The sequence below is a fragment of the Podarcis cretensis genome (assembly GCF_951804945.1).
Source record: "Podarcis cretensis genome assembly, chromosome: 1".
Lineage (NCBI taxonomy): Eukaryota > Metazoa > Chordata > Lepidosauria > Squamata > Lacertidae > Podarcis > Podarcis cretensis.
This window is the reverse complement of record NC_137170.1, coordinates 55,370,502-55,389,840: the sequence shown is the minus strand read 5'-3', so window position 1 is coordinate 55,389,840 and position 19,339 is coordinate 55,370,502.

The window sequence follows — 19,339 nt, the reverse complement described above, 5'->3', positions numbered from 1 at the left end:
CGAGATGAGCGCTGCAACCCCAGAGTCGGCCACGACTGGACCTAATGGTCAGGGGTCCCTATAAACATATTCAGAGCCGTACTTATTCTTCCCAGGTGTTTTCTACTGTGCTGTTCCATGAAAGCTTAAAATGGATCATTGGATGAGAAGATACAAAATGGTGGACAGACTTTGGCAATACCTAAGTGGTCACTTTGTATGTTAATGTTAGGAACCTAGGAAGCTGCCTTATGCTGAGATAGACAGCTGGTCTGTCCAGTGGAGAATTGTCAACGTGGACTGACAGTGGCTCTCCAGGATTGCAGACAGGAACCTCTTCCAGATTTACCTGAAGATGCTAGACATCAAACTTGGGACCTTCTGCCTACAAAGCAGATGCTATGCCACTGAACATCTGATGCTCTGCCCTTCTGAAGTTAGTGACCAGGAATCCCATAGTTATTCACCAGGCATGTTAGTAAAGGCTATATCTTGCCTCTTCCTTCCAGGTGTGGATACAAATGCATCTCCACCTCCATTATGGCATTACTGGCCATCCTAGCACACCTTTCTTGAGTGTGAATGGAGTTCATTTGGGGCACATGGCTTTTTCGGCCTGAAATGAGCAATATTATTTCTGTTGTGGTTGCTTTTGTTTCTTCTCTGTAGTTGCCAGTTAATTCCTGAAACAAGAAGGTTAACTAAATGAGAGAATTGCTCATAATTACCCCAAGTCATGTCATACTTAATATATTACCTTCTAATTATTTGGAATTGGCACATGTGGTACATGTAGCTATTGCAAAATGCTAAACAGAAGGTTAATTCTACGAATTGCACTTTAGAATGGCACCATAACTGTAATTTAACTATGGTGTAATTACCATTCCTGCATCATGAAGTGTAGTTATTTTATTTTACAATCAGTAAAGAATAACAATTCAGGGGGCTGGCAATCTTGTAATACATGTTGATTTACGGAAAGCTTTTGGTCTTTAGAACTAACTTGGCTGTGAGTTCTGGAAAGACCTGCTTGCTGCCTGGCAGGCCTTGTTCCAGCTGGTCTGGGAGGGTGGGGCCCTGACTGACTCCAGCTACAATAGTAAAGGTAAAGGTACCCCTGCCCGTACGGGCCAGTCTTGACAGACTCTGGGGTTGTGCGCCCATCTCACTTAAGAGGCCAGGGGCCAGCGCTGTCCGCAGACACTTCCGGGTCACGTGGCCAGCGTGACATCGCTGCTCTGGCGAGCCAGAGCCACACACGGAAACGCCGTTTACCTTCCCGCTGGTAAGCGGTCCCTATTTATCTACTTGCACCCAGAGGTGCTTTCGAACTGCTAGGTTGGCAGGCGCTGGGACCGAGCAGCGGGAGCGCACCCCGCCGCAGGGATTCGAACCGCCGACCTTTCGATCGGCAAGCCCTAGGCGCTGAGGCTTTAACCCACAGCGCCACCTGCGTAGCTGAGGCTATTGAAGAGGCCAGTCTCTCAAGCTGTCTCTCAGGAGCCCACTTGCCAGTTGCAATGCTGTCTCCAACTGTTGTTGTTGTTGTTAGAATTTATATACCCAGAGGTCTCAGGGCGGTTCACAGAATAAAATCAAGATGTAAAACCACAAAATACCTTAAAAAAAAAAAAAAAAACAGCCCAATAGCTCCCCACAAAAAAACATTATTTTTTTTTAAAGGATGTCAATCAAATCAACCAAAGGCCTGGTTAAAAAGGAACGTTTTTGTCTGGCGCCTAAAGATGTATAATGGAGGCACCAGGTGAACTTCCCTGGGGAGAGCATTCTACAGACAGGGAGCCACTGCAGAGAAGGCCCATTCTCATGTTGCCACCCTCTGGACCTCTCGAGGTGGAGGCACACGAAGAAGAGCCTCAGAAGATGATCTCAGGGACCAGGTTGGTTCATATGGAAAGAGGCAGTCCTTGAGGTATTGAGAATGAGGACTATCAGACATGGCTCTCATTCTGGTGAGGATATGGAGAGGCAACTGTGGATGAAAAGGGACCTTTTTTACATTCAGTATCTTGCAGGTCAAGTAACAACTATTCTTGTTTTTCTTTTTCTTTTCTTTTACTTTTTAAAAGTCTGTAGGCTGTTGCAGGGTCCTCCAGGTGACTTCTTTATTGAACATTCATCCTGATTTGCTTGCACAAAGCTTAAGCAGAGGTTGGACTATGTCCAGTCTTTCTTTAGTCAACATTTGTTCTGATTTGGTTATAGGGTGATTATACAACATTTATCCTGATTTGCGTGCAGGTTGTTTATACATCTTCCTGGACATCATTTGCTCATTTCACATGTTTCAGTGCATTTTCCCATCACTCTTTAAACTACAAAAAGCCAGGGGTGGGGTTTTTTAGGGGGGAGGGGCAGTTGAATTGTCATGCTAGAGAGACAGAGCACACGAACTCACTTTAATGGCAGAAGCCTGAATTTTCAGCATGTGCTTCTGTTCCTCCTGCAGTATAGTGATGGTCTGGAGACATCCTAGGATTCTTTCTATGCCGCCAGAACTGCAAATCACCTGCTTGCTTCCATTGCTTCTCATTCAATGTGACAACATTTTTTTCCTGCAATGACATTATCCAAACAAAACAAAACCCAAGCTCATTTTGACGCTATTGATCTCCAGCTCCTCAGGTGAGTTGCCAAGACTCCAGAGTCATTGGGCTGAGTGTTTATTTGTTATGAGGCCATTTGTGCATATCTGGCAGGTGTTAAATGGGCTTGGCACTTGTACCTAGACACACCAGAGCAAAGTTGAACCTTTGGTTAATGAATGTGTTGACAATTACAAGCAAGCACCGCTTCCCTAAGGCAAAGGGACAGGCTGATGTAAAGGACCATTAAAATCCTGAATGAATCTGCCCTCTTCCCACCTCTCCACTGCCCTGGTATTCATTATTTAAATATTACATTGTCACTGGCTATTATCTTCTACACCAAAGCAGGTGAAAGAATGCTGGGAAAAGAGAAGAAATTTGTGAGTAGCATTAATAAATCGTTTCAGAAGGCTGAGCTGAAAACTTTGCTCTTGCAAAATATGCCTTTGGTAAGCTTGTTTATCTATATATCTATCTAATGCATTTATGCCTCACTTTTTGAGAAAGCTTCTCCACAAAGCAGCTCACAGCAAGAGGATTTCAATGCATAATAATAAAATACTGATTCCATGACTCCTCTAAAAATAAAACCAAATGCCTGCAAAAATGTATAAATAGATACAAGGCCTAGTCTAAAACTCCAATATGCATTGACACCCTCCTCTAAGCTCAGCATGGGAAATAAGTCTTCAGTGGCCCCTTAAAGATGGGCAGGGAAGAGGCCTGCTGAGTCTCAGAAGCAACTGAGTTCCACACTTGTGGGGCCACTGCTGAGAAGACTCTGTTTTGAAGAAGAAGAAGAAGAAGAAGAAGAAGAGTTTGGATTTGATATCCCGCCTTTCACTCCCTTTAAGGAGTCTCAAAGCGGCTCACATTCTCCTTTCCCTTCCTCCCCCACAACAAACACTCTGTGAGGTGAGTGGGGCTGAGAGACTTCAAAGAAGTGTGACTGGCCCAAGGTCACCCAGCAGCTGCATGTGGAGGAGCGGAGACGCGAACCCGGTTCCCCAGATTACGAGACTACCGCTCTTAACCACTACACCACACCAATCAGTCTGATTGTCTTTACTGATGGCTCTTAAGCAAGTCCTCCAGTTGAAGCCTCAAGGTACAGGCAGGTTAATAAGTTCATATGTTTATTGTTCTAGCCAAAGACCATGACAAATCTGTAGCAATAGTATTAATAAAACAATACAGAGCATACATCCATAAAATAAGCCTACATCCATCATGAAAGAGAAGATACCAGAGACACCAAATCTAGCTTGATTTCAGATTAAACCTTCACACCAAAGCTATTTATAGCAATTTTCTCTAACTCCTTTCTCCTGATTTTTTTTCCAGCCATGGCATAAAGGGCCACTCTATATGTTTCAAAGCTATTATTGTCCTTCAAAAGAAACCAAACCATTTCTAGTAGGCTGTATGTGCTTGCTTGTATGAACAGAGGTTTCTGAAAGCAATCTCTTGGGTCTCTATATAACGGGCAAGCTAATAGATGAGTGAGGCCCTCCATCTGAGGTTGACCACATATACAAAGTCTGTCTGCATATGGGACCTTCCTATAGCATCCATTCAAGACTGTGGTGGGCATCACTTGGAAAAGTTCCTCAATAAAGGCCTTCCTTAAGGAAACTGGTGACATAATCAACTCAAAAATGTTCTGTTCTCAGGAGTGGATACTAAGGGGAAATTTTGGTGTTTCTAATTAGTTACAGGTCCCTTCTAGATCCTATCCAGACCTAGCTGACACTTATTCAAGCTCAGTGCAGAGCTCAGGAATGGAGAATAATAAGAGTCTAAAACATATTGACAAGCTGTTTTTCAGAGTTGGTTCTTGTCCAATTTCACACAGCATAGCACAGGAAAATGCCCAATTGATTCTCACCCAATTGCATATAGCACTGCATGGGAAAATGCTCAACTGGCATAGCAGAAATTCTTTTAATATACTTTAACAGATCACATTCAGTTCTTGCTTCAGCTGTTGGCCACCTGGATTCTGTACAATAAAGAGCTGCTGATATTCATGATGGTAGAGCATACAGCTTCCCGGGGGGGGGGGGGGGCTATTCTGCACAGTTTCAAAAACTTTAATGGAGTTCAGATCACTGCTCCAGATTTCAATGACGTAGAAAATGTCATTAAGCCATTTGGTATCAAATATCTTTAGGGCAGGTTCAATCAGTTGCCTTGCAGGTTCATATGGAGGCAGATTGTCTATCAATTAACCTGGTCTCAAACTGCTCGTAATTATCATCACCAGCACTTTGAATTGATCCTGGAAACAGACCAACAACCAAAGGAAGTCATATAATATAGGTGCAATATGTTCCATTGCTCAGCCCAAAGAGAAAGGCGAATAAACGAATTTTGTACCAGCTGAAGTTTCAAAACACTTTTCATAAACAGCGCCACATGAAGCACATTACAGTAATGAAGCTTGGGAAAGCAGAACCAAGGCAAGATTAAATATGTCTAGGTATGGTTAACATACTTAGCATGCTCTAGCCCATGGGGTCACAAAGAATCGGACACAACTAAACACTAAACAACAACAACAATATGGTTAACATTGGAATACCAACTGAAACAGGTAAATAATATTCCTTGCCACAGCTGCCCCATGAGCTTTCCTCCAAAGTGGCAAGTCTACAATCACCCAGATTGTGGACTTGGTCAAGAGACAGTGATTCTTCTCCCCACTTCACTTCCATCTTGCTTGTATTCTGTTTCAGATTGCTCAACTTCATCCACCACAAAACAGTCTCCAGGGGTTCCACACCCTCCCTGGAATATACAGATGGAAAAGAGGGGTAGAGGCAGAGTTAAGTGTCATTCATATTGCTTGCCCACAAAGTTTCAAATTGGAGCAGATGTATTTACCTATTCAGAGAGCTAGCAATGTTGACCAATGAAAGACTCATCGCATCTACATTATACAATGAAAGCAAGAACCTTGGGAATTGAAGTTTATTAAAGGTGCTGGAAATTGTAGGGAATCCGTGAGGGGAAAACTACAGTTCTCCGAATTCTTTGGGGGGAGCTATGTGCTTTAAATATGTTTTAATGTATGATGTTTTGTACCAGCTGAAGTTTGAAAACACTTTTCAAATCCTTACTCTGGATTACTTTTGTTTGCCCGGAGTGATGCCGCTTTAGATTGTGTCAGATTGTGATTGGTTACATCCCTGCTTCTCTAGAGATCACCTGTAAAATTATCCCATGAAAAGGATTCATTAATCACAAGCAAAGGAATATGTAGTGTGTGCTAAGTGGCAGCAACACAGCTGGGGAAAAATAATTGTAAACAGGAATGAAAAGAAGAAATAAATACTGGGGTACCTGGTCCATCCATCCATCCTAGCAATCATTCTGGCACCCTGAATGAAACAGAAAAAACATTTGATGAAACCCTAGTACTAATCAAGGTAGTCACAAGATCCCTGACAGTTGGATACTTGATTATTGCAGAACCAATTATGTCAATTAAAGTGCCTTGTCAGGCTGCATTAATTGCAATGCGCTAACTGTATGCTAAGTACCAAGTATGCTATCCAAGCTGGATCAAAATGTATTTTTTTCCTTCTTGGCTTTCTGTCACCGTAAGAAAGCCCTCAAGCTGTACCAGTATAAGCTCTCATTAAAGGTTCTGATTCAGACTGAAGGGAAGATGGATTTCATCCATTACAGTGTGATTCTCTCTTCCCAAGTCAGTTACAATTCGATAGATGATGTGAATTTTTTTGCCAGTTTTGAGTCCTGGGGTAAATTCAGTTGTCTTGCAGCATTCACTCAGGGATGCCAAACACGGTTTGTCTGTCTCAAGCTAGTCTCACAGCCAGGGTTCCTGAGGTGTGCTGAAGCAGAGAGTGTGGAGTACATCATTGCTGCCTTGTACACTATTCTTTATAATCAGTCAAATTATATTGCTACCCAATCAGTTAGCCAAGATTGTCACTTCTGATTATTTGAATCAGCAGGATGTAGTGAGGTAAAACAACAAAGCATGCCATGATGAGCTTAAGCTAATATAACACTGACATCTTGGAAGGCATGCATGTAGGCTACCCAGCCCACATGGAAGGAGAAATAAAGTATTTTCTTCTTCTTTTTAACCATCTTTCAGAACATCTGAAGGACTGCCTTGCATTTTCAGGTGAACATCTAAGATGTTTTAACTGGACAATTAAAAATGACTGAGGAAACGGCCATGTGACAGGATCTTCCCGGGCCTCTTGGTCTGGACATTTTCACCAGCTTTGCTTCTTGCTCTGATTTGGAGGGGAAAGTGTTAGAACAGGAAGGAGTGATGGAATAGCCACCAGTGCCCCAAAGTCCTTCAGATTGACCTTAAAAGATAGTAGTGCCCAGACTAAGAGAAGTAATAGTACTGTTCTGTTCTGCCTTGGTCAGACCCCGCCTGAACTACTATGTCCAGTTCTGGGCACCAAAGTCTTAGAAGGATGTTGACAAGCTTGGAACATATGCAAGGGAGGGCAACCAAGATGACGCAGAGTCTGGAAACAAAGGCTTATGTGGAAAGGTTGAAGGAGCTGGGTATCTTTAGCTAGGAGAAGAGAAGACTAAGAGGTGATATGATAGCCAAATATCTAAAGGACTGTCACATGGATGATGCAGCAAGCTTGTTTTCTGCTGCTCTCTAGAGGGTGGAACCTGAACCAATACATTCAAATTACAAGAAATGAGATTCTAACAAAAAGTTAGAAAGAACTTTCTGGCAGCAAGAGCTGTTCAGCACTAGCATGGACGGCCTCAGAAAGTGGTGGTTTTTCCTTCGTTGGATGTTTTAAAACAGAAGTTGGATGGGTATCTGTCAGGGATTATTTAGCTGTGATTCCTGCATTACAGCAGCTTGGACTAGATTTCCCTTGTGATCCCTTCCACCTTTACAATTCTACAACAGGAGCAACTAAGGCAGCCTCAGTCCCAAAATGTGGGGCTAGAACCCAGATTGGAAAAGATATGGGGTGGTGTGTTGAATATTCTTATATTAGCAATGGCGCCCACCAGAGAGGTGCCAGAACTGAGTTCCCATGAGTTCCAGCTGGAAAAAACCCTAATCAGAACCAAGTGTAGATTCTCATTATCTGCAGAATTCAACAAATTAGGATGTTTATATGAAAAATATATTTCCTGGGGTACCCTTGCCCAAAGTAAAGCCTGGTTGGATCTTTACTTTGAACCGGAACTGGAAGAGCAACCACTGCAGAGAAAAGGGAAAAGCCAAACACCCTGATGTATTACATCCCCAAATACAGCCATGTTCTGTAGCAGCTGCCACTTCCAAAGTCATTTCAATTGCAATAGCTGATCTGTAAAGTTACAAAGCATGAATGGCTGTATAGTAAGCTTCTTCTTACTGTTGTTAGCCGGCTTTGGCCAGGGAGGGTGGGATATAAATAAATTAAAAATTATTATTATTATTATTATTATTATTATTATTATTATTATTATTCTCTAGTTCTTTTTTTAAAAAAATGTTGCTGCTGATATATCACATAGAACCAATGTAAAACTCTCCTGACCACCAGCTGTGTATTCATTCATCAGCAAAGTTGGATGCAGACAAATCCTTTAGTATTTGAAAGATGTGGGAACAGAGAGATGGGGGGGGTCATTCTCTGTGCTAGGTAATTCTGTTGGTTCTTATTAGAATCAGTCTGCTGAAAAAGAGGGCAGGAACAAGGGGAAAGAGTGCCACTAAAATACAAATTTTGAAAACTTGGGAGAATCATGTCTTGTCCCTTTCATAGGAATTGCTTGACGATTCCAGCCTAACGTACATAATGAAGCATGATGATAAGCCAGTTCAGACAGTACTTTTCTCCCAAGTCTATCCAGTGCATGGAGAGAAGCAAATGAATGAATTTCCCCCCTGCGTACCTGGTGGTAAGTCTCCACTTTTGTGATGTGCCCTTATATAATCCAATATACTTATATAATCCAATCTGGCTATCCCTCACATACAGGTGGGGATGGCAGAGTAGGCAAGGAAGAACTGTGGTCACTCACTTCCTCCATGAGTTGGACTGGATTGAGGGAGGGATCTAATCTGAAATGGTCCAATGATTTTCACCTGTTTTCTTTCCAAGGAATTTGGGAAGTTGGGCAATTGGGCACCTCCACTGCATATACTCACTTAGCAAATGACAGATATATTTAATGCTATGCACTTCAGCATCTTTCCTTGTGTCAATGGTCGGTTTAGCTAATGATGGATATACTGCAAATTTATCTAAGTGCACCTCAAGAATACTATCTCTCTGATCTCTTTCATTTGACTCCAAAACAGTAACTCTGAAAGGCCTTAATTTCTGGGCTAGCCAAAACTCATTATTGTATTAAGATAGATTGAGATGTCAATCCTTGACCGTCTCCAATAAAAGCCTACATAATGCTTCTAATTATATGATTGGTTTTTGGCTTTGTGAATGACGTATCGGTACGAAAAGTACTGCTTAAAGTTTTAAATATCAACAGCAAACAAAACCACTTTCTCAAATCAAACAGTAAAAGCTTCCAACAGCCAGGATGTACTTTCTCGAAAATCCTAATTATAGTGAATTAAATGACTAAAATGCTACTAATTACTTTTTAATTTCAAGAGAGATGTTTACAAAGCACAGTATAATGAGTAATACAGTACTTCAAATGATTACTAATGTTGCCGTTTTGTCTGACTTAATCTCAATTAGTATAAATCACATTGTCATCATTGCTAATTGCCATACCATTTGAGCAAAATGCTTAAGTTCTCCTCACAATTGTACAATTGCTGTTTTTGTTTCCCCCTAAATAATTCCATTTGGAAAGCTCCTTCACATATCAACAGAATGGTTACAGGCCTTGTATTTAATTCAGCTCATGATGAGGATACTGTAGACTGATTGTTATGTTTTTCAAGTTTGCTTGAGATTTATTTTTATTTTATTTTTGAAAGACCAAGATTTCATCTTTTGAGACTCTGTCAAACAAAATATAACTTCCTTCCAGATTGTACTTTCAACGGATATCACTTGCTTTACTGTCAGACATTGTTTTCAGTATTCAGATCAAAAAAAGTTTGATTTCCCTTCACCCGTGTGCCTTAAAGAGACATAATCAACTGTGTCCCTCAGGTCCTATATTTTGTAAGTCAATACCTTACCTTCCAAGAAAGAAAACAGCTGGAAGAAGTGACATAGGATGGATCTAAACACAGGGGAAATGACCGCTCCCCACTTAAAACGGGGGGCGCCCTTTGCGTGGACGCGTGCAGCCCTGGATCTGGAGTGGCCCCATCAGCATAGGCTTTGCCTTCCCTCAGATGGGATACCTGGAGGTCCCCGCCTACCCCAGTGAGTTGTCCAATCCCACCTGGGGGAAGCGTTGCCAGGGAAACCAGGCCAGGTAGGGGGAGGGATTCCCTGCCCACACAATAGAGGGTGGATCTTACCTGGTAATCCTCACTTGGCTCCAGAGCTTCTCCCACCCTACCCACCCTCAGTTAATGTCTTCTTTTGCAGGTTAACTTTTCTTCATAGGTTTTGCAGGTTAACCTTTCTCCACAGGTATGCGGGCGCTGCTACGATAAGGTCGCTGTTAAAGGGCCGGAAAGGAATTTCCCTGCATTGGCAGGTTTCGCCTTTCCCGTAGCAAAACGTCACAACTTTGGCGGTATCAGGCCTTGGGCGGAATCCTTTAGTCCATCTTCCTCTTTGCGGCGGCGATACCAGGGTTCCCCGTTAAAGGGGTTTCTGAAGGGAGGCTTTGGCCGTACGCCGAAAGGTCGTCATTGCTCTCCCCTGTGGCGGCGTAACGGGGGCGGCTATCTCTGCTTGAACATATGTTCTCCAGAGCCGGTGCATCCCCCCCCACACACACTGGATAACCCTGATGCTCCCTAGGTCCCCGGCTGGGGACTGGGGAGGGAGAACGCCCAATGCCTGAGCCAAGGTCTACCCACATTTGAAATTTAATAAAGTTGTGGCCAATTTAATCCCATAGCACGTTGTCTAGAGTCGTTATTCCACATGACGGGGGGGGGACCACTCGGGATCTGGGGACTCCGCCTGTCCACGCAAATTGCTATAAATAAGTCAGAAATTAGATTGTTATAACAAAAGAAAAAATCTCTATGGAAAATCGTGTTTTAAAATTTCCTGCTCTCTGGTGCCATCTCTGTGGTGATTATAACGCATTCAAATTGCTGTTTCTTTACTAATGTAGCTGAGTCCATACTCTAGGTCAAAAACTGAGACATGTTATGTTGGAAAGCTGCAAATAAATGTGTTTTTCAAAAATGGTGTGCAAGTCAATTAAAAAAACACATTTATTTATTCTACAGGCAAAATTCCTGCAGCAGCACTTTGCAGCATAAAATTAGGGTGCCCCTGGGACAGAGCTTGGGGTGCCTTTTTAAAAAAGTGGGGTCGTTTCACTTAAAACAGGTGATGGTGTATCAGAAATGGAAGAAAGGGGAAATCTCAAAAGAAGAGTATACACAAGTAGCCAACAGTTGCAGAGAGAAGATCAGGCAGGCCAAAGCTCAGAATGAGCTCAGGCTTGCAAGGAAGGTTAAAAACAATACCAAAAAAGGGCAGTTTGCCAGTTCCTAGTTTTTAAAAAAACACAATTAAACAAAGTAAGGCAATACTTAAAATAAATGAAAAAGCCACTCAGATAAAACATAAATTCAATAAATGGGCATAGTACCACTTACTTAAGATGCTTGCCAAAATAGAAAGGTCATGGTCAAGTACTTGAAGTTCAGCAGAAAGGGAATCAGTTTGATCTCAGCTGGCAGGCAGTTCTACAGAATGAGGCCCACAATACTGAATGCTGTGCATGGTTCCAGGTGGATACAAATAATGTTCATGGACTTTGTCTATAAATACAAGAACCCTGAACTAGACCTGGTAGTATATGGACACACAGTGCAAGCTCCTAAGCAATGGAGTTATGTGCCCCCATGGCAGTATTTGTGTATCGAGGTCCCCAAGACACCCCCCAAATAAAACACAACTGACGCATAATTTTTGTTTAAGGTTTTTGGCATAATTTTGGCCACAACTTTATTAAAATACAAGCAATGTGAGTGGTTCCTTAGGCATTGGTTGCGACTATCTGACCCCGTATGGGGACAGGCTGACATTCGCCCACCCACGAAGTCAGAAAGGGAAAACATTTTGGGGAGAGAGAGACAGAGTTGGGTGCCAGGCCCTCACCTCACCCCAAATGCTCCCAGGGGCTCTTGCGTGGCCCTAGCCCCCTTGACAGGGGTGCGGACAAAAGCATGGTGAGCCCCTGGATTCCTTTAATGGAATACCCTTGTGGCAGCAGCAGCATTTGGAGGGGCAGGCACAGCCAATCCATACTCCTCCACCAACCAATTCATAAAACCAATGCCTAACCACAAACCTTACAAGTTGTGACTATTTGCTACGCAGTAGGCAAAAACCAAATGGCACTAGCCAATGAGCCAAATGGACAAAATTCCTCCTGGGCCCATGCCCCAAAAGCAGACAACCCCATGACAGGCATAGCAAGGTCAAAGCAAACAGCCCTGAAAATAGGGGGGGGGGTGATCCGATGCATGCAGCGAAAAGAGGAAGCTCAACGCTGTGCGCAGGGTATTTAAAGGCTATGGCTGTCAATCACAAAATGGCAACATATAAAGCTCCCCAGCAACAAGAAGAGCTCAGTGACAATGGTGGCCAACCTCTTTTCCTGCCCAGCAACAGTGGGGTGTCTTGCTAGCCCCCACCTCAACACATGCTCTCCATGAAGGAGAACACGCTATGTACCGGGGTTAAATCCTTAAAAAAGCTCAACAACCTCAATCCTAAAAGCTCAACAACTTTGGGGTTAAAACCTAAAAAAAAAAAAGCTCAACAACTTGTTCAATCCTAAAAGCTGGACAACTTTGGTCGGCCCTCACGCATGTTCACTTCATCAAATCTGGCCCTCTTTGAAAAATGTTTGGGCACCCCTGAATTAGGCTATCTGTAAGAGGATTAGTGTGATTGTTGTTTAAATACACCACACATTCAATCATGTTTGCTATACTTTCCTTGGGCATTTTTAATACTATATATAGCTGATCTTTCACACAGGAAAACAGGAGATGGTTACTAAATTGTAGCCTTGTTTTCATTCTGAATGCTTGAATGCACTTTGTTCTACTTTTGAAAGCAGTGGCATGTGTTGTGTTTTTATGTTGTGAGCTGAATGTTATGCATATTTGACAGTGTAAGCTAAAAAAAGAAGTTGGGTTTAAAATTATACTTGGGCAAGTCACTCACTCTCACCTATATTTCAACCATCTTTGAATCAGAAACATTAACAGTTTCCCTCTGTGGCTTGATATGACGTTGGGTAAGATGAATTCCTGGGATTCTTTTGACGGCAGCCATGAGAGTTAAATTATTTAAAATCCTGAAATGTTTAGATGTGTACAGATATGCCAAAAATGATGAGTTATATAAATACCCTGTATAAATAGAAAGAGCTGTATAATATTCTGACACTGAGGAAGTTGAATTCTCATCCCAAGACATCTCCAGGACTGAAAGTGTCATATGTGTAGTTGTATTTTGATTAAAAGGATGAAAAAAAATGACAGATCTGTTGAAGCTACGGAATATTGGTTTATTGCTTTTTCATGCAATCACTCTTCCAATGGGGTCAGGATGCAGAAGAGAAGCCCTGGATTTACTTAGCTACATTTTGAGAGATACCACTGCCACCATATTTATTTCTTTTTAAAGAAAAGTTGGTGTATCATATAGAAGTTGGAATGTTGTAAGGTGCTCCTGGCTCTCATTATAATGCAGTTAAGTTGCCCTTCAAGATTGCTTTTCAGCGCTGATGGCTAAATGTGACCTTTTTGTAAAAGTACATGCAAAGCCGCCAGAACTGTGCCACTGTTGACTAAGAGAGTGACAGAGATGGGATTAAGCAGTAGCCGTACATCTAATCACTTTGCATTTTACAAGCTTGCACAATAAATAGCATAATCAATCTTCAGAGCAAGTGCACGCCCTGGAAAAAGGAACAGCATTACTGAGTAAATATCACTGATTTTATTACACTTGAATTTGGGTTACCTATTACCTATCTGTAGAGTCTACCACAGTGACACAAGCATAGTGCATTTCTTAATAGGCTATAAGGAGCTTTCTTCTCTTGAGTCAGCCCACTAGTATTCCTACTGCATACCCTCCAACATTTCTCTGATGAAAATAGCTCCTAAGGAAAAGCAGGACATTATGGGATCAAATCAGAAGCCAGGACAGCTTTCGTAAATCCAGGACTGTCCCTGGAAAATAGGCACACTTCTGGGCCAAAGATTTTGGGTATAATATACAGCTGAATGATTGGGTGAAATTAAATTAGGGAAGGAAGGTTTAAAATTTACTGCATGCAATGCCCTAAAAGAAAATGTGATGAAAATGATGTAAAGATGGTATATTACACCTGTCAAGTTAGCGAAAATGTATAAAGTCAGTAATAAATGTTGGAAATGTAAAGAAAGAGAGGGAACATTTTATCACATGTGGTGGGAATGTAAAAAGGTGAAATGCTTCTGGGAGATGATATATAATGAGTTGGAAAAAAATGTTGAAATAAACATTTATAAAGAAACCAGAAGCATTTTTATTAGGCATTGTGGGGAGTGATATAAATAGAAAGGAATGTAAGCTCTTTTTATATGCAATAACAGCAGCAAGAATATTATTGGCCCAAAAATGGAAGCAAGAAGAGTTACCGACGATTGAAGAATGGAGGATGAAGTTAATGGACTATGCAGAATTAGATAAACTGACAGGAAGGATTCGAAACCAGCGAGACCAGAAATTCACGGAAGACTGGAGTAAATTTACGGACTACTTGAAAAGTAATTGTGAAGAACAGACGACATTTGTAGAGTTGCAAGAAGTTTTGTGAGGAGTATTATTAGAAGTATTGTAAAAATGGACAAGGGGGAGGATGATTTGCTAAGAGATGTAAAGGCAATATAAAGTTAAGAAATGCATAAGAAGTGGTTAAAATGGTGGATCATCAGAGGTGTTGATGGAAGTCTAAAAAGATTGTGTAAGTGATAAGTTTTGTGGTACATTTTATAATTTATGTGTTAAAATTAATAAAAAAAATATTATTAAAAAACAGAAAATAGGCACACTTGGAGGGTCTGCTACTGTGATGGTCAACAGCTCTCCTTAGGACTTGGAGAGAGGTCTTTTCCATATGTGTGTGTGTGTGGTTTTCCAATTTTTAACATTTTTATAACTTCTTATTTCCTTTTACAATTTTTTTGCTCCAGGGAGCCACTCGACTTCCCTCCAACCGGTCATCTGGTTTTTATATGCCTTCATCATATTTCCACACATTTATACCGTCTCAATTCTACTTTTCCCATAGTATTTTAGTCTTTAAGCACATGTAGAAGCTTCCTTCTATTAAACATTGTGAGATTTATCTCAGTGCTGCTAGTGTCTTTATGTGTTTACAATAATTGTCTATATATTGAATAAATTTACTCCACTCTCTCTGGAACCCTTGGTCACTCTGGTTTCGGATTTCCCCCGTCAGCTTTGCCAGTTCCGCATAGTCCATCATCTTTGTCTGCCACTCTTCAACTGTCGGTAATTCGGAGATATGCACGCGGCAAACACGGAAGTATATTTCTGGGTTTCGCTGCCACTCTGGGCGGCTCCCAATAGAATATTAAAAACATGATAAAACATCAAATATTAAAAACTCCCCTATACAGGGCTGCCTTCAGATGTCTTCTAAAAGTCAGATTGTTGTTTATTTCCTTGACATCTGATGGGAGGGCATTCCACAGGGTGGGCACCACTACCGAGAAGGCCCTCCCTTTCACTTCACTCAGACCCTGTCTTACCATCTCCTAACATCTCCCAAAGCCCAACCCAAATGGAAAAGGTTTACAACGCTTCTAGGAGATGTTGGGGCTTTGGTTTTGGAGGAGCTTGAGAGAGGACTAGGCAACCTTACTTTATGAACTAATCTGATACCCATCTTTGAAATCAAAACATTACTAGACTTGCTTTATTACAGAGTTGGTAGGACACGAAGCTCATGATGACTATTGCAGTGTATTTTCTGTATTACATTTGATCGATGGATGGATGTCAGGTATGTTTTGGTCACAAGCAGCCCTGTAGCTAGCTTCTATTTTTAGGTGGGCAGCCACATTTCTAGGTGTGGTCATTTTTGTGCAGAAGTACATAGCACCAGCAAATCTCACCCCTGTCCATTGGTGATGATGTGAATGCCAGGGAAAGGAGAAGATAATGGATAATGACCTTCCCCCTTAGTGCTTCTCCATGCAGAGACAATGTAAAGGTTGAGTTCACCGAAAATTTAGCACGAACATGACAAGCTGGCATTTAATTATATATTTTGTTCCATAAGAAAACAAAGATGTAGACTTCCGGGTTGGCACCTCCGGCAATGGCGGAGTTCCTCCGATCGGGAGGAATTTGCTCTGTGGAAATCAGGGTCTGACCGCCACGGCGAAGGCAGAGACCCATTAAAATCACAGGCGGAACAAGCTTGTGAACGTGGGATTCGGCTGGCACCCTTTGCGTCTCCCCTGCTTGTGGGGAAACCCAGTTTTGGGGATCCGGAGCGACGTCGGGTGAGTGGCACGGTGCTTCGAATTGAATGCTTTTTTCACGGAGGGAAGCCACATTGCTGTTGCCGGCAAGCGCTGACTTTTTCCTGTGGACAATTTGACTCTAAACAACTACCCGTGAGTAGAACGGAAAATTGGATTTACAAACGTCTTAATTTGGTACCGAAACGGGAAGGTTTCAAACAGGAAGTCCGCCTTCCTCTTTTGTAAATAGATTGAAGCAAAGAAGCTGCAAGCTAAGGTCTTGGAAAGCCTTATGTAAAGCATTAAACTTCCATCGATTAAAATCATTAAACCCCCCTTGGAAGCAGGAGAAGAGGGGGGAAATTTTGGATCGCGTAAGCCTGCAGGAGAGAGTGATAAAAATTTAATTACCACTGCTCTGAACCTGGAAACGGGCTGCCAGTAGATTGACCTTTTGGGAGAGTTCATTGACTGTGAATAAAACGTATGTTGACAGTTAGTTAATTAAGAGAAATATATTGTTTCCATTGTCCTCTTCTGTGTTTAAAAAGGAGGAAAAGTAACTGAAAATTGAAACTAACTTTACTTTTGGAATTGTGCTTGAAAGGATTGATACAAGTGGAGACTGTTTCCCTCTAGAGGGAGCTTTTGAAACTGTTACAAGAGTGAAGCTGGGGAATCTCCAGCTGCAGGATAAGAACTGTGAGAATCAAGGATTGACCTTTAAGAATGTCGACAGGAGAAGCCTTAGTGACTGCATTATGCAAGATAAGCTATTCGTTGGAACAGCTTCACAAGAAGACGGATGTTATGGCTACTAAAATTGATAACTTGGGACAAAAAGTGATTTATTTGGGACAAAAAGTGAGCACCAATACAGAAATTATTCAGGATTTGCTACAGGAATCTACTTTAGTAGAACAAAATGTGGAGAAGCAGAAGGAGAAAGTTGTTGTTGTCGAACCTAAAGTAATACAAGTGGGAGCCTTAGTCTTACAGAGGCAAATTGAGGACTATAAGTTGAGGCCTTTTATGATTGAATCCAGAAAAAGTCAGGTTTTGAGGATCGAAGCCCAGCCTGGACTGGAGAAGGAAAGCTGGAAAGATCTCTCCATGCAGGGATTAAATGACTTTTGGGACATGGACTTGGGTCAGGAGGAGACCGGAGTTCTGGGGGCCTTTGGATTTGGAGGAATTTTGAAACATGTCCTGAAATACTTCATGGATTTTAGCAACTATGGAAATTTGGCTGACCTGTCGAGAAGGAAAAAAAGTACTGTTAGGTCAGAGTTTCCCCGAGATCTGCTCTATAGCATCAAAGAATATGAAGAAGACCTGCAGAAGGGACTTGGAAAAGAGTTAAGAGCCTCGGACATAAGATCTCCAGGTTGATGGACTGTATGGAGTTGACAGAAGTGACTGGCAGAGTCCAAGACCGGGGAGAGGAGATGGTGGAAGAAGATTGGAAAATTTAAAGTCTATATATAGAAATATTGTAAAATTAATGAGTGATAGAAAAATGTTGGAATGAAATTTTATGGCCTTAGTAGAAATGTTATAAGGAGTTAAGTTTAAATAAGTATACTAGTTTTAATGGAAATAAGATTAAAAATATATTAAGACATTTATATGATAGAAAATAGAGAAAGATGGAAAGGAATTGCTGAAATAATTAATGGAAGTGGAATACAAAGAGGGAGGTGAGAGGAGGTCGATGAAACAAGGGAATGAAAGATAGAGTATGGAAAAGGTATGATGTATGTTTTTAAATTGTTTTTGTTTTGTTTTGTTTATTGTGTTTAGTTTAATGTGTTAAGGTTGTGTTTTGTATTGTTTATATATTGTATTGTATTGTTTTTTTCTTTTTTTCTTTTTTTTCCTCTTCTTTCTTTTTTGTAAGCTTTAAAAGTAATAAGTATTATTTTTTTAAAAAAGAAAAGAAAACAAAGATGTAAAAGATAAAGGTATAATACCATACTCAACACTAATGTCTCACAACAAATATAACTGATTTGTACGAAAGACTGCGGTTTTTTTAAGTCATAATTAGGAAAAATTGTAATAATCACATATAAAAGAAACAGTATACAAGAAGTAAATGAGGAGGCCATTTACAGGATAAAGGAAGTCTTTTATTTTTATGTTATGTTTTCTTTGTGTAAGGGGATAGGAGTTGAATCTTGATAATTAAATTGTCAGTGGTGGTGGGTTTGTTTGTATGTATGAGTTGTTGTGGACCATGTTGTAAATAAAGTATTTCTTTAAAAAAATGATTTGTAAGAAAGACTGTATAACCTGAAAGAAGAGACAAGGCATGTACTTTTGTAAACCAAGAAAATCTGCCCTGGGAAGAGTTGTGCTTGCCCTCCCTTTTCTGGAAATGTATCTTTTACAATTTTAGCATTCACAATGACAGCCTCTATTTAAAGAATGACAGCTTGTTTTAAGGATAGGCACAAATTACAAATAGAATCCTCTGACAACTTTTTTTTTTTTTTTTTTTTTGGTAAGCTATTGTGTATAGGCCATTAATTTACTGATAACAATGGTGTGTGGAACTAATGGCTTGAAATATATATGCTCTCAAGAAATAGCATACACTTTGGCAGTTCATGGAAGGTTGATGGAACACCTAAGGAACTTTTGTGAAACAGGGAGTATCTCTTCCATACATGGAACACTGCACGCCAGGGACATCCAATGTAGAGCCCTCCAGATGTTGTTGGACTCCAAGTCCCATCAGCCTGAATCAGCATGGGCAATGATCAGGGACTATGGGAACTGTAGTTTTTTGTTTTGTTTTTTTTTTGTTTGTTTTTTTTTTTAGCCATGTCCATTATATTTAATAGGTCTACTATGAGTAAGACTAGCATTGGCTACATCCTATTTTTTTTTTTTAAAGATTTTTATTAATTTCCAGTTTTTTAACAGAAAGAAAAAACAACAAAAAACAGACAAACAAAAAAAAAACTCGTATTTTCATAACCTTATTTTCATAACCCTCTTTTCCCGGACTTCCCCATACCTTTCCCTTTTTGCATCCTTAGTTTAATACCATTATACAGCAACCTATCTTTCCCAATTAAATATAAATTCGTCCTCTTTCTCTATTCCACCC